The sequence below is a fragment of the Rana temporaria genome, chromosome 5, assembly GCF_905171775.1.
Source record: "Rana temporaria chromosome 5, aRanTem1.1, whole genome shotgun sequence".
In the NCBI taxonomy this organism is placed as follows: Eukaryota; Metazoa; Chordata; class Amphibia; order Anura; family Ranidae; genus Rana; species Rana temporaria.
The window spans coordinates 353,177,055-353,199,409 of NC_053493.1; the positions used below are offsets into that span (position 1 = coordinate 353,177,055).

At 42.5% G+C, this 22,355-nt stretch overlaps 1 protein-coding gene across 2 annotated transcripts in view; it reads right to left on the bottom strand.

Annotated features, from left to right (window-relative positions):
- The window catches only part of MMP16 (matrix metallopeptidase 16), a 318,808-nt gene that overhangs the window by 41,632 nt on the left and 254,821 nt on the right, over positions 1-22,355 (bottom strand). The gene's annotated exons all lie outside the window — the stretch shown is intronic.

The following is a 22,355-nucleotide window of genomic DNA, read 5'->3' on the forward strand; positions in this document are numbered from 1 at the left end:
ATAGCAGGCAAAGGTGAAGTGTGATATTTGGAGTATGGGTCACCATGGAGCTGTGTTGGCAAAAGCAAACAGTCTTTATTCTTTCAACACAGGTAAAACAACCTAGCTTTCTTCAGCATGAACAAAACAAATAGTCCACGCACTCGTGGAACTAAAGCAAAGATACAGCCCACTGCCAGCATAACCCTTGTCCTATAGCAGGGTTTAAAGTCCCTGTCAACTACAGGGTCAAAACAGAATACCACAGTTCGGCAGCATCTTAGTAGCCCACACAATACACAACTACGTCTCACAAGCATGTCCTGCTTGACATTACACTTAATGGACCCTGCCGAGTGTTTCCCGTCCCTTTCAGCCCTCTCTTGAAGGTTGGGTAACCCATTCAGGACCACAGGAGCTGTAATCCAGGTCAGAAGCTCATTCCCACCCAAAACTACTATGGGCCTCCTGATTCCGGGTCCCTTATGAGGACTTTATAGTCCTGGGGAAACTGCAGGTCAATTTTACCCCTTTTCTGGACCTCCCTGCAACCCTTCACATTGCATTGGTGAGAATCCCTAAATACTGCAAATGTCTCTTGTCACACCTCCCCCCCTTAAAGAGACCACAACCCAAGGAACAGCGATAGATTATCTGCCTTCCAAGACATAATCCTGGCATCCTGTAGAGCAGGGTAACTTCTACTTATGATTAACTGCTGAAAGTAAAACATTGGCATTGGTTAGTCAATTACTAGAAAAAAAACTCAGATATTCCAACATATTTGAAAATGGCAGACAAAGGGTGTAGCATAACAAATATAAGATAAACGTGGGAGTAGTATATATAGTGGATCTCTATTATCCTACAGCAGCTGCACAATGCACTGATGATGGCACAGGCAACGTCAGGACAGTACAAAACCCCAGGGGAGTCATTGTAATGAAATGTGGCAACTATTACTAAGACCACAGGTATTTAAATGCAGTACTGATTGTTTACAGATTTTGCCATAGAAAAGAAGATAAACAAACAGGGACACTTTATTAGAAGCTTTTAAAGGAAGCAATTGATTAAACTATAAACTTTGTATATTTGCCAAGGTCCAGAATCAGATTGTAAGGCAATTGCGGCTGGGCACCTGAACTCAATCTAAGCATTAGAGCAATACATAAAGAGCTCTTAAAATGTGCCCCCTCTGATAGAGTTAAAATGTATCCATAGTCAAAAAAAAATAAAAAATATATGCAATAAGGGCACCCTGTAGTAGACAGTGCGCGGGATTTCGGTCCGCTGGTTAAACGTACTAACCAGCGGACATGTCCGACGGACAGGTTTCCAGCGGACAAGTTTCTTAGCATGCTAAGAAACTGTTGTCCGCTGGAAACCTGTCCGCTAGGCCGGAAAAATGTCCGCTAGGCCCTACACACGGTCGGACATGTCCACGGAAACTGGTCCGCGGACCAGTTTCAGCGGACATGTTCGGTCGTGTGTACAAGGCGGTGGTAACTCGCATTTAGCCGCGGTTCGTTTACAGGCGTTTTTAATGGAGATACATTTTATATATTTTTTAATAGTCAATAAACACGCTTCTAAAATGCAAACGTGGCATGTAAACACGGCAAAACTGACATTTTTAAACATCGGTTACTATCTGTCAAGTTAAATAGTTCAGGAGAGGTTTTAAAACGTCCCGTGTACATTACGCCTTAGGGGTTTAACATACGTCTGTATACCTTTGTTTGCCATTTAATTTCTAATAGTCTCTTGGCTTTTCATAGCTTTGCCTAAGATCTGGTTTTAATTGGGCTGTCTCCTGATATTTTCATGGAAGTCAGGTCAAAAGCTACTGTAAACATATCAGCACAGTATACATTTCCAGATTATAATCTATAGCCTGGAGGAAGAAGCAGAAGGTCACTCTTCCTGTTTTATAAACTACGGGAATTAAAAGGTCATGGATTCAACAATAAAGGGAAATGTTCTGTGGAAGGGAGAGACAAACAAACCTAATGACATCCTCGGCTTGGAAGCAAAATATATATGCAACAGGTTAGACTGAACTGTTGCTCCCCAGCGCCAGCTTTTAAAATAAAGGCTACCTCCAGCATCAAAAGTAAAAGTATTGTCTGGTTGGCATTCAAGAATTTTAAAGCCACTGATTTGGAACAAGTACAGTATGCAGACCAGGAGCTGTGACCTCACCTAAACTTCCCTTGCTTCATGCTTGTTTTGGGTCAGTGCAAAGTACTGAAGCCAGGGACAGCTATGATACTAGATTTCATGAAGAGGTTAGCTATGGCAGCTAAAAAAAATTTATGACTTAATTTATTTATTATGTAACATTCACAGATACATACACTAGATTACCAAAAGTATTGGAACGTCTGCCTTTACACGCATATGAACTTAAATAGCATCCTAGTCTTAGTCTGTAGGGTTCAATATTGAGTTAACCCAACCTTTGCAGCTATAACAACTTCAACTCTTCTGAGAAGGATTTCCACAAGGTTTAGGAGTGTGTCTATGGGAATTTTACAGCGGTCAGAGTTAAAAATAGTCACTGATTACTGTAGAAGTGTCACTTTCAGGGAAGGGGTTGACACCAAGAGGTGATCAAGGGGTTAAATGTGTTCCCTCAGTGTGTGTTCTAACTGTGGGGGGTGGGACTGACTGGGGGAGGAGACTGATCATTGTTCCTAAGCATTAGGAACAAAAGATCTGTCTCCTCACCCCTGATATAATGGGGTTCTGGCTCTGTCAGTAGCGATCAAGGGTGCCCGGCGGACATTGCTTTTTGCGCATCGGCTCCTAAGTGACACGGCCGTAGCATGCCCCCAACAGCCCTTAAAGCGCCCGCCGTACAGCTATGTCGATTTGTACAGGGGAGCCATTCTGCTGCTGTCAAACAACGACAGGCAGTCGGCAAGTAGTTAAAACAAGTAAATTCAAGATACCTTCCTATCTATTTACAAATGCTAGCAGCAGAAAGTTTCAAAGAAGTCAATGTTATAATGCATTAAGGTACAAAACGTTCTGGGTGCAGCCACCCCCCAGCCTCCCTTTATGACTTACTAAAGCACCATTTTGATCCAGCAATGTGCATGAGAGCAGAGGCTCTCCTGGGTCTCGTTCCTCATTGGGCCACACAGCCATTGGCTCCTGCTGCTGTCAATCACAGCCAGTGAGCCAATAAAAGAGAGCAGGGGGCTGAGCCACACTCAGTGTGTGAATGGAGAGAGTGGCTCAGGAGCAAGGCTGATTGCATGCCCCTATAGTAAGAGGCTTTCTATTGGGGGCACTCAGCAGGGGGAGGAGCCATAACCACCAGTAGGGGACCCAAAAATAAGAGGATCGGATCTGCTCTGTGCAAAACCATTGCACAGAGCAGGTAAGTAATCATGTTTGTTATTGGTTGTAAAAAAAATCTTTCCTTTAGAATATCTTTCAGTTAGTAATAAACACATTCAATATGTTTTTAAAGTTTTTCTAATTGCTCCCACGACCGCAAAGCTCCAGTGTGTGTGTCTTTTGGAGCAGAGCTTACAACAGAGCTGAATCCTTGGAGCTGAGATGTCATCCAACTGGCATCTAAGCTCTAAAGCGTTGTCAGGCTGGAAGGTGTTCAGGTCCACCAGCCATTCGGACAGACCTACCTGAATTTGCTGTCCCCTCAAAATAACTCAACACACAGCCATTAATGTCTAAACTGCTGGCAACAAGTGAAAATGTACAAATTGGCATCAAAGTATCAATATTTTGTGTGGCCACCATTACTTTCCAGCACTGCCTTAACTCTCTTGGGCATGGAGTTTACCAGAACATCACAGGTTGCCACTGGGGTCCTCTTCTACTCCTCCATGTCGACATCACGGAGCTGGTGGATGTTAGAGACCTTGCGCTCCTCCACCTTTCATTTGGGGATGCCCCACAGATGCTCGATAGGGTTTAGGTCTGGAGACATGCTTGGCCAGCCTATCACCTTTACCCTCAGCTTCTTTAGCAAGGCAGTGGTTGTCTTGGAGGTGTATTTGGGGTCGTTATGTTGGAATACTGCCCTGCAGCCCAGTCTCTGAAGGGAGGGGATCATGCTATGCTTCAGTATGTCACAGTACATGTTGTCATTCATGGTTCCTCAATGAACTGTAGCTCCCCAGTGTCGGCAGCACTCATGCAGCCCCAGACCATGACACTCCCACCACCATGCCTGACTGTAGGCAAGACACACTTGTCTTTTTACCCCACACCTGGTTGCCGCCACACACATTTGACATCATCTGAACCAAATAAGTTTATCTTGGTCTCATCAGACCACAGGACATGGTTTCAGTAATCCATGTCCTTAGTCTGCTTGTCTTCAGCAAACTGTTTGTGGGCTTTCTTGTGCATCATCTTTAGAAGAGGCTTCCTTCTGGGACGACAGCCTTGCAGACCAATTTGATGCAGTGTGTGGAATATGGTCTGAGCACTGACAGGCTGACCCCCCACCCCCTTCAACCTCTGCAGCAATGCTGGCAGCACTCATACATCTATTTACCAAAGACAACCTCTGGACATGACACTGAGCATGTGCACTCCACTTTCTTTAGTCGACCATGATGAGGCCTGTTCTGAGTGGAACATGTCCTGTTAAACCGCTGTATGGTCTTGGCCACCATGCTGCAGCTCAGTTTCAGGGTCTTGGCAATCTTCTTATATAGCCTAGGCCATCTTTATGTACAGTAGAGAAAAATTCTTTTTTTCAGATCCTCAGAGAGTTCTTTGCCATAAGGTGTCATGTTGAACTTCCAGTGACCAGTATGAGAGAGAGAGAGTGATAACACCAAATTAAACACACCTGCTCCCCATTCACACCTGAGTCACATGACATCAGGGAGGGAAAATGGCTAATTGTGTCTAATTTGGACATTTTCACTTAGCGGTGTACTCACTTTTAGCCAGTGGTTTAGACATTAATGGCTGTGTGTTGAGTTATTTTGAGGGGACAGCAAATTTACACTGTAAGGCTGGGTTCACACTACGATTTTCCCGTCCGTCAGCCGCATACGATTTCAGTATTGAAAACGTACGGGCCCGGACGGGAAAACGTATAGATAGACAATGCATTGCAAATCGTATGCACTCAGATGCATCCGGGTGCGTACGATTTGCTGGCAAAACGTTTTTTAAACGTACGCAAAACCGTGTTCAACCACGGTTTTGCGGCCGTTTTTAAAACAGTATGGCAAACGCATACGTTTTTCTTTAACATTAATGTCAATGGAAAACGCACATATGTGCGGTTCCATACGTTTACGTCCGTTTCAGTACGGTTTTTCATATAAATCGTATGCGGCTGACGGACGGGAAAATCGTAGTGTGAACCCAGCCTTATACAAGCTGTACACTCACTACTTTACATTGTAGCAAAGTGTCATTTCTTCAGTGTTGTCACATGAAAAGATATAATAAAATATTTCCAAAAATGTGAGGGGTGTACTCACTTTTGTGAGATATTGTGCGTATATATATATATGTTTTCACCAATGCGATCTGATCCCTGCCTGAATCCACAGTTCGCACTGCGATCTGTGAACTAATCTGGGGGTGTCATTAACATAGTATCGACACCCGCAGCGGTTCGCAGAGGGCAGTGTGAACTAACTGCCTGCGGGAAAGATGCGATGCGCAAACCGGCGCTCGATTCATTTTGGTTCCCGCATCGCTATAGTGTGAACTCAGGCTAAGGGTAATTACTTCTAAAAGGGATGTCAACACTGCAACTTTTCATTAGAACACCAAGAGTGCACCAGCTGATTATAATGAACCTCTTATGCAGAATCAGTCTACAAATGACATGGTCAAACAGAGCAGAACCAGGTAGGACTCAGCAGTAAAAGTTTGTTAAAAGCCTTGCAATGTACATTGATCACCCAGAGCGCAATGTTCTTTTATCTTAACAAAAGTGGTTTACTCTTTAAGACGCACAAAGAACATGTAAAAAGTTCAGCATGCAAAAATGTGCTAAAGTGTGCATTCTTGGGAAATGTGAACAGATCCTCAGTAATAAAATGGAAAAAAAATAATAAGAAAAGCTGTCAGAATGATTGCGTTGACATTTAGATGAATTCAATAAAGAACTAGCTATTTATTACTGCCATAAAGCACTATAGAACCCAGACACATGTAATTCCACAGTGACAGATTTTTGCTGCTTAGTAATCAGACATCAATTGGATAAGAAGCAATAAGTGCGAATTCCAGTGAGCCGCACTACTGAAAGTATCAACATATTTTACGGTTACTGTCTCAATGGTCAGTGAACCAAATGGCTGGAGAGTAGCAGGCAGCTCATTAAGAAGAATGTTAATCTACAGAATAGTCACCAGAGTGTATTTGTGTAATAATAATAATAATCATAAAAGAAAATCATTTTACATTTCAGTTCTCTGTGGTTATTCTTTTTGCATAAATTCTTTTTATTTTGCACTTTCCTCATCCCATGTTTTATCATGCAGTTTGCATTTCAACCCCCTCTATATCTATCTGTGCTGTGGCCTCGGAGGTGTATTATTATTACAGATAGAAAGCTCTAGCCATTGATAAATCACATGTCCTGGCAAGTCTTGCTGTCAAGCAAGCTGGGACATGTCATTTCTTGTCATCCTAAAGTGGTTCTAAAGATAAAAGATATTTTACCTTAATACAATCTCTACATTAAGGTAAAAAAACAAACACCTTCTATTATTTTATTATTACCCAAGTCCAATTTAGATCCCGTGGTAAACATGAGAGCTGCAGCTCTCTCCCCTCTCACAGGGCAGAGAGGCAGCAGTGGGAGCAATTGGCTCCTGCTGCTGTCAATCAAATCCTGTGAGGAGGGAGCAGGGGGTGGGGCCAAGCAGCACCATCTGTGTCTATGGACAGACGCAGGCAGTGTGGCTCAGGATTGAGCCCCATTGGCCCCATGGGAAGTGGCTTCCTATGCAGGGACTTGAAGAGGAGAATACAGGAGTGCTGGTCAATCTTGTGATGCCCCCTTCCCCTTCTGCTAGAATCTTCCAATACAGCGGGTGTTAAATGAACTGAGGGATCTGTCATATGCATTCAACAAGTGTGTCCACTAGGCCTGCCCTTTTCTACTTCCTCCTCCATTCAAAGAAAATGTAGCTATGAATGAAAAATTATCTATGAATAGGCATACCCATTATTCATCCATCTGTCCCCCATCCAATAGAGCACTTTCCATTCAGTACAGTTTATATAAATGGAGGAGGGGGTGGACCAAAAGGCAGACATTTTTGGCACTATAGATGAGTGCATATGGTAGATCCCTCAGATTTATTGCTTATGGGTTTGTTTGTTTTTGTATGGGGGGGGGGGGGTTGGAAGACAGGTGATTTCAACCAGTTCTGCAGCCACAATGGACACACTGTGGTGATAGTTAATATTTCCCTTCAGCTGATCTTTTTTCCATTTTTTTTATTTCTTAAACTTAGGCTCTAAGGGCCAGATTCATAGAGAATTACGTTACGCTGCGGCGGCGTAACGTATCCCATTTACGTTACACCGCCGCAGGTTTACAGCGTAAGTGCCTGATTCACAAAGCTCTTACCTGTAAACTTGCGGCGGTGTAACGTAAATCCGCTCGGCGCAAGCCCGCCTAATTCAAATGGGGCGGGCACCATTTAAATTAGGCGCGTTCCCGCGCCGAACGTTCTGCGCATGCTCCGTTAGGAAATTTCCGACGTGCTTTGTGCGAAATTTTTTGAACGGCGACGCGCGTTACGGCGTTTCGTATTCCCGGACGTCTTACGCAAAAAAAAAAAAATTGAAATTCGACGCAGGAACGACGGCCATACTTTAACATGGCTGTTCTAAAGATAAGCCATGTTAAAGCAGGCCTAACTTTGCAACGGGAAAAAACGACTAGCGACGACGTTAGAGATTGCGACGAACGCGCGTATCTTCGTGGATAGCCGTAAGTAGTCATTTGCATATTCTACGCCGACCGCAATGGAATCGCCACCTAGCGGCCGGCCTAGAATTGCATCCTAAGATCCGACGGTGTAAGTCAATTACACCTGTCGGATCTTAGGGCTATCTATGCGTAACTGATTCTATGAATCAGCGGCATAGTTAGGAGATACGCCGTCGTATCTCTTTTGTGAATCTGGCACTAAGAGGATATCTATGCTGCTTGTTGCAATAACATTAACAATGCCTAGCCTTTACACAATAAATGCCCAATATATAGAAAAAAATATAGGAGATGTAAACTAACCGAATGCCAATTTGCGAAAATACTGTATATAATAATTAACATTTGGCATTTTATACAATAAACCTCTATTTTTTTATTTTTGTTATACTTTTTTTTTTATATACTTTTCAACATTTTATTATTATTTCTATACGTAATGAACTGATAGCTGGATGGCATTTCTAAATGTAAGTTTCTGGACAGTGGCACGTGAATGTACAGTGCCTTGAAAAAGTATTCTTAACCTTTGAAATTTTCCACATTTTGTCACGTTACAACCAAAAATGTAAATGTATTTTATTGGGATTTTATGCGATAGACCAACACAAAGTGGCACATAATTGTGACGTGGAAGGAAAATGATAAATGGTTTTCATTTTTTTTTTACAAATAAATATCTGAAAAGTGTGGCGTGCATTTGTATTCAGACCGCTTTACTTTGATACCCCAAACTTAAATCTAGTGGAACCAATCTCCTTCAGAAATCACCTAATTAGTAAACAAAATCTCAGTATAAGTACAGCTGTTCTGTGAAGTCCTCAGAGGTTTGTTAGAAAGCCTAAAGCTAGCCAAACATTATACAATGTTCTTGTTCAATTTCCTTTAGATTTACCTTCAACTATGTAGTGCAAGGGGCTACCTGATTGCAGACAAATTGAAAGAGTTTAGGTTTGACCTTATATCAGATGGTTTTGGTAAATCTAAAAGAAAATTGAACAAGAAAATTGTATAAAGTATGGCTTGCCTTGGTGAACAAACAGCATCATGAAGGTCAAGGAACACACCAGACAGGTCAGGGAAAAAGTTGTGAAGAAGTTAACGCAGGGTTAGGTTATAAAAAAAATTCCCAAGCTTTGAGCACTGTTTAATCCATCATCCAAAAATGGAAACAGTATGGCACAACTGCAAACCTACCAAGACATGGCTGTCCACCTGAACTGCCAGACAGGGCAAGGAGAGCATTAATCAGAGAAGCAGCCAAGAGGCCCATGGTAACTCCACAGGACAACTATTAATTGTGAACTACACAAATCTGGCCTTTATGGAAGAGTGGCAAGAATAAAGCCATTGTTGAAAGAAAGCCATAAGAAGTTGCAGTTTGGGAGAAGTCATGTGGGGGACACAGCTAACATGTGGAAGAAGGATCTCTGGTCAGATGAGAAATAAATGTAACCTTTGGCCTAAAAGCAAAATGCTGTGTTGCAGAAAGCAAACACTGCACATCTCCCTGAAGACACTATCCTCACTGTGAAACATGGTGGTGGGTGGGAGCATCATGCTGTGGGGATGCTTTTCTTTAGCAGGGACAGGGAAGCTGGTCAGAGTTAATGGGACGATGGATGGAGCCAAATACAGGGCAATGTAGAAAACCTGTTAAGAGTCTGCAAAAATACTTGAGACTGGGGCGGAGGTTCACCTTCCAGCAGGACAACGACCCTAAACATACAGCCAGAGTTACAATGGAATGGTATAAATTAAAGCATATTCATGTGTTAGAATGGCCCGGTCAAAGTCCAGACCTAAATCCAATTGAGAATCTGTGGCAAGACTAGAAAATTGCTGTTAACAGACGCTCTCCATCGAATCTGACAGAGCTTGAGCTTTTTTGCAAAGAAGAATGGGCAGGAATGTCACTCTCTAGATGTGCAAAGCTGGTAGAGACATCCCCAAAAAGACTTGCTGTTGTAATTGCCGGGAAAGGTGGTTCTACAAAGTATTGACTCTGGGGGGGCTGAATACAAATGTACGCCACACTTTTTACATATTTATTTGTAAAACCATTTATCATTTTCCTTCCACTTCATAATCATGTGCCACTTTGTGTTTGTCCATCACATAAAATCCCAATAAAATGCATTTACGTTTTTGTTTGGCAACATGAAAAAAATTTGGAACATATTTAAGGGGTATACATTTTTTGTCAAGGCACTGTATACTGTGTATAATGTGTGTTGAAACAGCTACTTTTAGCCGCTTCAGAATCCTGTGTGACAAGGTGACAATGCAGGAGCATAAAATGAAGACATGGACAGAGTGTTGTCAGCCCATAACAAGAGTGCCTAAACATGACAAGATCACCAGGTATTTTACTGAAAGCTGCCAACTTAAAAATATTAAAAATTACTTCTGAAAATATATTAACAAATTAAAATTTCGGTGATTGGGTTGACATTAAACTGTTTGGGTATGGTAGAGCTGTGTCTAATGCCGCGTTTTTTTTTCGGCATGAAAAAAACGTTGTTTTTAAAAAATGGCATTTAAAATGATCGTGTGTGGGCTTCAAATTTTTCGAGTTCTGAAAAACGCCAATTTTTTTCCCCGAACATGCTGCATTTTTTAACGACGTTATAAACAATGTCGTTTTTCGGGTTGTAAAAAATGATGGTGTGTGGGCTAAAATGAGGTTAAAAACCCGCGCATGCTCAGAAGCAAGTTATGAGACGGAAGCGCTCGTTCTGGTAAAACTACCGTTCATAATGGAGTAAGCACATTCATCACACTGTAACAGACAGAAAAGCGCGAATCGTCTTTTAATAACACAGAATCAGCTAAAGCAGCCCCAAGGGTAGCGTCATCCGCATGGAACTTCCCCTTTATAGTGCTGTCGTACGTCACCACGCTTTGCTAGAGCATTTTTTAAAAATGATGATGTGTGGGTAACGTCGTTTTAATGATGAAGTTGGAAAAATTTTGTTTTTTTTTAATGCCGAAAAATGATCGTGTGTACGCGGCATAAGGAATGAAGAATTTGTAGATTTTTCCATAGGAATATATATATATATATATATATATATATATATAACTCAAAGGCACTTTTAGCTCAGATCACACAGCCTAAAATAGTTAGGGATACCGTGAGCAGAAATGACACCAAAAAGTCTTTGAGTTAAAGCAGGCTGAAAATCAGACGTGAGTTATTAGGTTTTTCTGACAAATGGGGTTTACAAAACCAAAATACAAAAACAATGAGCTATTTGCATATTTACTGAATTTGTGTTTTTTTGCTGTTCTAACTGAAAGTGTGTCACTGTCCATGGTACTGAAGGTTCACTCAATCCAAAAGGAGTTTTTTTTTTCCTTCCAATGTTTGGGGGGAATGCTAAAAACTTGCAGGAAAAGAGCCAGGAACTATAGATTGAGCTCCTAAGAGTACTTGAACTTGGTACTGATGTATGAACATCAGATATTCCTGGCATAAAAACCCCAGAGGATGGGCTGTACACTCGCATTGAAACATTCGCTTACAGAGTCGAGATCTATTGTATAAGTAAGGGAGTATGGCATATGCATAGATACAGTTGTATGCAAAAGTTTAAGAACTCCTGACAATTTCCATGATTGTCATTTATAAATATTTGGGTGTTTGGATCAGCAATTTCATTTTGATCTATCACATGTCTGAAGGACACAGGAATATTTCAGTAGTGAAATTAGGTTTATTGGATTAACAGAAAATGTGCAATATGCATCAAAACAAAATTAGACAGGTGCATAATTTTGGGCACCCTTGTAATTTTGTTGATTTGAATACCTGTAACTACTTAGCACTGATTAATTGGAACACACAAATGGTTTGGTGAGCTCATTAAGCCTTGAACTTCATAGACAGGTGCATCCAATCATGAGAAAAGGTATTTAAGGTGGCCAATTGCAAGTTGTTGTTCTCTTTGACTCCTCTGAAGAGTGGCAACATGGGGGGCTTCAAAACAACTCTCAAATGACCTGAAAAAAAAGATTGTTCTACATTGTTTAGGGGAAGAATACAAAAGGTCATCACAGAGATATAAGCTGTCAGTGTCCACTGTGAGGAACATAGTGAGGAAATGGAAGACCACAGTCACAGTTCCAGTTAAGGCCAGAAGTGGTAGGCCACATAAAATATTGGAGAGGCGAAGAATGGTGAGAACGGTCAAAAACAGCCCACGGACCACCTCCAAAGACCTACAACATCAACTTGCTGCAGATGGCGTCACTGTGCATCCTTCAACAATTCAGCTCACTTTGCACAGGGAGAAGCTGTATGGAAGTGTGATGCGAAAGAAGAATTTTCTGCACACACGCCACAAACGGAGTCGCTTGAGGTATGCAAACGCACATTTGGACAAGCCAGCTTCATTTTGGAATAAGATGCTGTGGACTTATGAAACAAATATTGAGTTATTTGGTCATAACAAGGGGTGTAATGCATGGTGGCAAAATAACACAGAATTCCAAGAAAAACACTTGCTACCCACAGTAAAATTTGGTGGAGGTTCCATCATGCTGTGGGGCTGTGTGGCCAGTGCCGGTACTGGGAATCTGGTTAAAGTTGAGGGTCGCATGGATTCCACTCAGTATAAGCAGATTCTTGAGAATAATGTTGAGGAATCAGTCACAAAGTTGAAGTTACGCCGGGGCTGGATATTTCAACAAGACAATGACCCAAAACACTGCTCAAAATCTACTCAGACATTTATGCCGAGGAACAAGTACAATGTTCTGGAATGGCCATCCCAGTCCCCAGACCTGAATATCATTGAACATCTGTGGGATGATTTGAAGCGGGCTGTCCATGCTCGGCAACCATCAAACTTAACTGAACTGGAGATGTTTTGCAAGGAGGAATGGTCCAAAATACATTCATCCAGAATCCAGACACTCATTACAGAATAAAGGAAGCGTCTAGAGGCTGTTATTTCTGCTAAAGGAGGCTCTACTAAATATTGATGTGATTTTTCTGTTGGGGTGCCTGTCAAATTTCATTTTGATGCATATTGCACATTTTCTGTCAATCCAATAAACCTCATTTCACTACTGAAATATTACTGTCCTTCAGTTATTTGATAGATCAAAATGAAATTGCTGATCCAAACACCCAAATATTTATAAATGACAATCATGGAAATTGTCAGGGGTTCCTAAACTTTTGCATACAACTGTATATGCGCATTTTTACGTGTATGCACATAAAAATACTGACCAGCAACACAGATTTGTATATATGCAGCAAAAGTTTACACAACAATGGGCTGCATTAAGATCAGAAATAAAACCTCAATGTACTGTATATCCAGCTGTAATTCTGGATGGTGGCACACGTTGTGGTAATTTTGATGTATATGATATATTTGTTCTTTTTACAGAATGCCGTTCTAGCCATACACTTGTTTTGGAATGCTTTTCCCATGCCAATATGGAAATTGTTATGGCTTTACTATTTTTACTGTGTACCTAAGCTCTTTTCAATTACATTTTTTATTTATTTTTTTACAAACAAAAACTCCTGAATGCCTACACACAAGGGGGCAGATTCACAGAGATCGGCACCCGCAGGGGTATCAGAGATACGCTACGCCGCCGTACCTTACCTGGCTTTAAATCGAATCCTTAAAGATTTTGCGCCGTAAGTTACGGCGGCGTAGTCTATCTCTGGCGGCAGAATTCAAATAGGCGATTAGGGAGCATATTTCATTTAAATGAAGTGCGCCCCCTCGCCGAATGAACTGCGCATGCGCCGTCCCAAAATTTCCCGCCGTGCATTGCGCTAAATGACGTCGCTAGGACATAGACGTGAATTACGTCCATCCCGATTCACGGACGACTTACACAAAAAAAAAAAATCAAATTAAACGCAGGAACAACGGCCATACTTAACATGGCAAATCTAACTATACGCCGCAAAACACCAGCTTTAACTATACGCCGCAAAACACCAGCTTTAACTATACGCCGGAAAAAGCCGACTAAAGACAACGTAAAAGAATGCGACGGCCGCACGTACGTTCGTGGATCGTCAGAAATAGCCAATTTGTATACCCGACGCGGAAAACGACGCAAACTCCACCCAGCGGATGCCAAAGTATTGCATCTACGATCCGAAGGATCTAACCCAGATGCCGTCGTATCTTGGTTTGAGGATTCAAACTAAAGATACGACGCGGGTAATTTGAAAGTACGCCGGCGTATCAGTAGATACGCCGGCGTACTCGCTCTGTGGATCTGCCCCAAGATGTTTTTTAGGGCTTCCATGTGCAAGAGGCCTGGGACATAAGAGTTCCCATAAAAATGCAATAGGTGATTCAGCCTACTAGACTCAAAAATGTAGGGATTGATATACAGTGAATTTAAATCCACTCCCAGCTCTATTTGCTTCAGTGGAAATCAGGAGAGACTAATAGACCCAGATGCCTCAATAAAGAGAAACCTGTCACAGCCAAATGCTATCACATGGGGGCTATAGGTCTAAACTTAACTGTAAAAAAAGTAGTAATGCCTATGGACAATTTTGGGTACCAAAGTTGGTGTGCACAATTTCTTGGCTTGACATTTTGGGCATCTATTTACTCGTAGCAACATCTTTTATATTTAGCAAACAAATAAAAAAAAATTAACGTTTATGTGCATTAACACTAACTTTAGTGGTGCAGTTTGAAGTTAGTCAAATACAAGTGTAGCAATATGGTTATATTTAATGAAGGTACAACATTTAGCAACTCACATGGTTGATGAATAAAATAGATCCAAGTATGGAGGCATCTGGGGTAAAGCTGTCCACATAGACCCCCCTCAGCACCGCCAGCTCTCACTGCTATCGGTCTGCAATCGTGGGAAATCAGGACAGGGAAGACTACCCTGCAGTAGAGCAATCTGAAAGTGAGGTTTGAACCACTCGTGGAGCGCAGCATGGAAGGGACGACATCAATGGTGGTACAGAGGATGGTCTATGTGGACAGCTTTACCCCAGATGCCTGCATAAATCATCAACCATGCAAGTTGCTAAATGTTGTACCTTCATTAACCACTTCCAGACCTTAGGTGTTTTTCAGATTCGGTGTTTGCAAGACTAAAACATTTTTTTCTGCTAGAAAATTACTTAAAACCCCCAAACATTATATTTTTTTTTTTTTCTAACACCCTAGAGAATAAAATAGTGGTCATTCCAATACTTTTTGTCACACCGTATTTGCGCAGCGGTCTTACAAGCGCACTTTTTTTGGAAAAAATTCACTTTTTTGAATTAAAAAATAAGACAACAATAAATTTGGCCCAATTGTTTTATATATTTTGAAAGATAATGTTACGCCGAGTAAAATGATGCCCAACATGTCACGCTTAAAAATTGCGCCCGCTCGTGGCATGGCGTCAAACTTTTACCCTTAAAAATCTTGATAGGCGACGTTTAAAAAATTCTACAGGTTGCATTTTTTGAGTTACAGAGTAGGCCTAAGGCTAAAATTATTGCTCTCGCTCTAACGATCGCGGCGATACCTCACTTGTGTGGTTTGAATACCGTTTTCATATGTCGGCGCTACTCGCGTATGCGTTCGCGTCTACGCGCGAGCTCGTCGGGACGGGGCGCTTTAAAAAAATTTTTTTTTGCTTTTCGCATTTATTTTTATTTATTTTAGAATTTTTAACACTGAAAAAAAAAAAAAAAAAATTATCACTTTTATTCCTATTACAAGGAATGTAAACATCCCTTGTAATAGAAAAAAGCATGACAGGTCCTCTTAAATATGAGATCTGGGGTCAAAAAGACCTCAGATCTCATATTTGGGCTTAAATGCAAAAAATAGAAAAAAAATAAAAAATGTCATTTTTTCAAATGACCAAAAAAAAAATTTGTCTCTTTAAGAGGCTGGGCGGGACTGACGTTTTGACGTCACTTTCGCCCAGCCGAGCTATGGGGACGGGCGAAGGAGATTTTTCCTTCAGTCCCGTCCCCGCTCACCAGCCGACAGCATCCGATCGCCTCCGCCGCTACCGACGGCTCCGGTAAGCGGCGGAGGGCACGGGAGAGCGGCGGGAGGGGGGGGGGCCCCTCTCCCGCCACCGATAACGGCGATCTCGCGGTGAATCCGCCGCGGAGACCGCCATTATCGGATTCCAGACCGCGCACCCTAAAGATGGATACCTCGGTTGTGACAGCAGCTGCTGCCGTTACCGAGATATCCGTCTTTAAAAATAGGACGTACATCGTCGTGCGCAGGTCTGGAAGTGGTTAAATGTAACCATATTGCTACACTAAGGCCTCATACACACGATCGGTTAAACAGAGGACAACGGTCTGATGGACCGTTTTCATCGGTCAAAACCAATCGTGTGTGGGCCCCATAGGTTATTTAACCATCGGTTAAAAAAAGCCAACTTGTTTTAAATTTTAACCAATGGATTCCTAACCGATAGGTCAAAACCATTCGTTAGTAGGCACAACCATCGGTTAAAAATCCAGGCATGCTCAGAATCAAGTCGACGCATGCTTGGAAGCATTGTACTTTGTTTTTTTCAGCACGTAGTTGTGTTTTACGTCACCGCGTTCTGACACGATCGTTTTTTTAACCGATGCTGTGTAGGCGCGACAGACCATCAGTCAGCTTCATCGGTTAACCGATGAAAACGGTCCATCGGTCCGTTCTCATCGGATGGACTGATCGTGTGTACGCGACATTAGAGGCGCCTCTCCTCTTTTATACTCAGTTGTGACGTGAAGCTACTTGTGTATCAAGACATCACTTGTAAATCAAGTCAAAATGTATTAAACAATTTAGCTTGTCTTGCAAAACGCTCTCAAACCAAGTTGCTCTCAAACCAAGGTTTTACTGTACTTTGAATTTTGCCTTCACAAACACACATACACTTAAAAAAAAATGCAGCTATTGCTGCAGCACTCACTGCTTCACTAGCATTTTTCCTCCAGAGATCATGTCATGCCCCCTGCATTCTGTTATGTCTCTTCCTCTTTATACTGTAGGTGACCGCGATATTGTGTCAATCTCGCTCCCTTTCTTGGCGAGATTGACCACCTACGAGCCCCGTGGGTCCCGGAGCATGATGGGACTGTGGCGCCATAAGAGGCCTATATAAATCGGTGCGAGCCACGCACCTGGCATTACAGTGGGAGGAAGCGTCGCATCAACATAAGAAGAAAAAGGCAGAATATGGCAAAGAAGAGCGGGCTGCGCCGCCGCTAGTAAGAGAGCTAAAAAGAAGATAGCGGCGGCCAGCCCCGAAGAGGGCACCGGAGAGCGAGCGGGAGAAGAACCGGGGAGTGCCGAGACGACAGTGGAGAGCAGAGAAGATGGAAGAAGACCCCCCGGAGAGTGGAGAAGACCCCCCCGGACAGCGGAGAAGACCCCCCGGAGCTGACTAATAAATTATTTTAAAACCCTGTGTTGTGTGTTTATTTTATTGACACTTTGCCTCCAGGTGAATGGGTAGGGCTACGATGTACCCCATATTCATTCACCTAGGGTGGGGGGCCGGTATCTGGGCCCCCCTTATTAAAGGGGGCTCCCAGATTCCGATAACCCCCCTGCCCACAGACCCCGACAACCAACGGCCAGGGTTGTCGGGAAGAGGCCCTGTCCTTATCAACATGGGGACAGGGTACTTTGGGGTGGGGGGAGCCGCAGGGCGCCCCCCTTAGCCCAGAGCACCCAACCCCCCCATGTTGAGGGCATGTGGCCTGGTACGGCTCAGGATGGGGGGGGCGCTTGCTCGTCCCCACTCCTTTCCTGACCGGCCGGGCGGCGTGCTTGGATACGGGTCTGGTATGGATTGTGGGGGGACCCCCACGCCGTTTTTTCGGCGTAGGGGGTTCTCCTTACAATCCATATCAGACATACAGGCCTGGTATGCCCCTGGGGGAGAACCCATGTCGTTTTTTATTTAAAATTTGGCGTGGAGTTCCCCCTCATGATTCATACCAAACGCAGCGGCTACAATTGGCGGGAATCCAAGTCGGAATGCCTGTCGCTTCTATGACGCACTCGCTGGAATGTGCTTTTTCTATTCCAGCGAGTGCGAGATGTCGGCACCATGTCGCCGAGAATCAGTGCGATACCGTTGTGCTGGAAACACATTCTCGGCGACAGGTATTGTAAATTCAACCCACTTCCTGTAAACCCCACACCCTATGAATGCATCATGACACAGTCTGGGCTTGAAGTAAAATGTTGCAGCGACTGGTGCCCCCAACTCACAACTAGAAAATAATTCCCTCCATATTGAGGACTGTGTACTCCTGGAGAAGAGGAATAGACCCTTCACATCACATGACCGGCTGCAACTCTCCTGGAATTAAGGCCTTGGGGTAGAGAATTTGGTGTGGCCCTGAAACCCCTAAGGCTGGGAATTGTGTTAATGGCTTGATTACAAGAAAAAAAAAATGAATGCAGCCACCTCATCTAATAAGCAGCAATATATTACATTTATATTACATTTTTGTTTATGGGTTTATATACACTTTAATAAAGAGACTCTAAATTATCATTATGCATAAAAGTTAGAAAAATAAAATGACTCCTTTATTATGGCTATTTGCTTAACTAAAACAAATGAGAGCTACATATAAAACAGACATGGGTTTAATATATATGCTACAGCAGCTCATTTTAAACCACAAGTGCACATTTAAATATGCTTTAATTTTATTATTTATAAAATGGGACACATTTGGTATCTAGAGGTATAAAAAGCCACTATCAAAATGAAATGGCATTCTAACGGAAGCTTTACTACGCTGCAAATTCAGTAGTGAAATTTTAATGCAGAGGCCCAGAGCAAGGCATCAATATTCTTAATTAATCTAAAATATTGCAGGCATAAGTAATTGAATATTGATTTGTAAAATGCAGTGTGTTTTATCCACATAGCAGGGGGAAAAAATTGCCAAGCCTGCATACAGCAATGAATTAAGATTGTTTAAAATTCGGCCCTGTTATGAAATATTATAGGGTATATTAAAACATTGACTGCATTCTCTTGCAGGTTGATGAATGGTTTTTCATCTGTTTCAAAAGAAAATAATTTAAATATAACAAGACTAAACCCTTTATTAGGCAACTATATTTTCTGTTTTCGCAAAAAGCCCAGTAGCCCTTGTGATATGGGGGTTGCTTAGTACAATGGTAGATGTTTTAGTGGCTTTTTTAGTGAAGTCAATGCTGGTCTGAATTGTGTTTTAAGGGAATGGCAGCCCACTTTTATTGAATAAAATAAAAGTTTCAAACGAAAGTTGCCCACACTGCGGTTTCAACTTCACAAAACAAGTGGAAAAAATGGCGAGCCACCTGACTCTTTCAGCAGCTCCAATGCGGTTAACAATGGTCTCCCTGACCAGAGGTTCCTTAAGGCTACGCCTTTTCTATCTCAATGACTTTCTGTATGAGCCCACTCCTAGCCCCCTGATAGGGCCTTCCATTCCCTGCAGTTTGCTCCCTCTGGAGATTTTCAGATTTTCTTCAGCCCCCTGTACCAGCTAGCCACTTCAGTTTTCTTGGCCCCCCAGAGATGCGTAGCTTTCCTGATTTTACCAGTCCTTGGGCAAGTAATCCCCCCCCCCCCCTCACAAGAGATGCAGTCTCTGGCAGAACAGTTCTACTGACAGGGCTCTGTCTCCAAATGGCAGAAAAAAACCTTTATGAGCTGCTATACAAATTAAGCGTAGCTGCCCGCACTTCCTTAAATTATGTGAAGTAACAATATAAACAAATAGTTGCAGCGTGTGTGTGTGTGTATATATATATATATATATATATTATAGGGAGAGGGGTAATGTGCAGGGGGTCCGGAGCTGTGGGGGGTAATGTGCAGGGGGTCCAGAGCTGTGGGGTAATGTGCAGGGGTTCCAGAGCTGGAAGGTAATGTGCAGGGGGTCCAGAGCTGTGGGATTGGGAGGCTGGGTAATGTAAAGGGGTCCAGAGGTGCGGGGCGCTGTGTAATGTTAAGGGGTCCAGAGGTGCAGGGGTATTTGTAATGTAAAGGGATCCAGAGGTGCAGGTGTTGTGTAATGTAAGTGGTCCAGAGGTGCAGGGTGCTGTGTAATGTAAAGGGGTCCAGAGGTGCAGGGTGCTATGTAATGTAAAGGGGTCCAGAGGTGCATGGGGTTGTGTAATGTAAAGGGTGCCAAAGGTTGCAGGGTGCTGTGTAATGTAAAGGGGTCCAGAGGTGCAGGGGGTTGTGTAATGTAAAGGAGTCCAGAGGCGCAGGCTGCTGTGTAATGTAAAGGGGTCCAGAGCTGCAGGCTGTGTAATGTAAAGGAGTCCAGTTGTGGAGAGGGGGTACAAAGTAGTGACAAATAGATATTAAAGGATGCAGAGGTATGCAGGGGGCACAGTGGGGTGTTTTTACATTTTAAAGTTGGGGGTGCCAGATATGGGATCCGCCCCAGACGCCAAATGCTCTAGGTACACCCCTGGTTATCGCTATGACTGGCGTTCACAAGCAGCTTCGATAAGGAAGGAAAATTACTAAGAGGAGAGTTCCACAGGAATATATTTACAAAGGCACAACTTAATAGGAATTTTCTAATAGGCACAGAAGTGTATGTTTGTGAAGAGATCGTCTAATTTACACATTTGTTTTCACCATTTTAAAGTGGACTGGAACATTGGTTTCAGTATTAATCGCTTTATAATGACGTTATATGGACTTATGTGATATATTTTACTTTTAATATTTATCATTTTGCACTGTACATATATCCTTTATGGGACTTATTTGTTTATATCTGTCTCCAAATGGCAGCAACTCCAACTGAAACTACCGTGAGCTAACCTCAGACCTTCATAATAACAACCCTGCGCATCTGTGCACTCACACAGGCTGCAGGCGTACAGCAAAGTCCAGACACAGAATTTAGGGTTCCATCCCACCCAAGACTCTTTGGGAACCTCAAACTCCAGGATCCAATCCGGGCTTACAAAGTCCGGAGAAAGCTTTAAGTACAGCTGTGTCTGTTAATAAGAAACACCCTGGAGCTTTGCAATGAGCCTAGGGAGATGATCAGTGGAACGTCCTTTTTTAAGTGACGTTTCTCTTTAAGCACCAATTGACAGGACTGGACCAGAAGGTGGAAGCTGTGCATCACTGACTGTCTTAACTTGAGACGCCAGCCAATTACATTCCTGCAAACAAGATCCCTAAACACTATGGGCTGCATTTTCACATATTCATTAATAATGATACATTTAAAAAATTAGGAATTTAAATTATATACCCCTTTCAAGTTTAGACAATGAAGATAATCCAAAGTTGTTGAATCAGTGATTTCATCACTAGTCATTAAAGGGGTTGTAAAGGTAAAACATTTTTTCCCTAAATAGTTTCCTTTACCTTAGTGCAGTCCTCCTTCACTTACCTCATCCTTCCATTTTGCTTTTAAATGTCCTTATTTCTTCTGAGAAATTCTCATTTCCTGCTCTTCTGTCTGTAACTACACACAGTAAAGCAAGGCTTTCTCCCTGGTGTGGAGAAAGCCTCTTGAGGGGGGAAGGGGCGAGCAGGAGTGTCAGGACACTCTCTACTTTGCAGATAGAGAAAGGAGCTGTGTGTTAGTGGGCGTCCTGACCCTCCTGCTCGACACCCCCCCCCCCCCTCAAGAGGCTTTCTCCACACCAGGGAGAAAGCCTTGCATTACTGTATGTAGTTACAGACAGAAGAACAGGAAGTGAGGATTCCTCAGAAGAAATAAGGACATTTAAAAGCAAAATGGAAGGATGAGGTAAGTGAAGGAGGACTATACTAAGGTAAAGGAAGCTATTTAGGGAAATGTTGTTTTACCTTTACAACCCCTTTAAGAGGAGAAGGATATCAGCAATCATCAAATTTAGCAAACTGAGCATCCATCTGAATGGGATGAACCTTAGAATGAAAAATTAGAATACTGTAATTCACAAGGTGAACTGTATTCTCTGTCGAAAATGTGAAATGTTTATGGTTGGCTTGGGTGTACCTTTATTATTATTGCTCTGTTTTCAATTCATGGTAATTTTTTATTTTACTAGGGCTCTTGCAAGTGAAAGTTGATGTTCCATACTGTTCTATGTAACATATTTTATGCATTTTCATTGCAGTCCTGTGAATGTTTGCTAGCTTTAATTTACTTCCTTAGGGGATGTGCCTCACGAATCTGGAAACTCAGTTAGACTCTTGCAAAATATGCCAAAAGGGAAGGAGCTCATTGCTGAGAACATCAAATTTTAAAACGATTTCTCCAGAAAAATACTCACAAGACTATTTACCCTTCAAGGAAAGACATTTCATTTCTCTACAAGAGGGAAAAATATACTTTGTTTAATTTGCTTGATTTTCCAGGAGAAACGCCATATATCCTCCACAGAACTGGTGAAATATTCAATCCGAACTAATGATA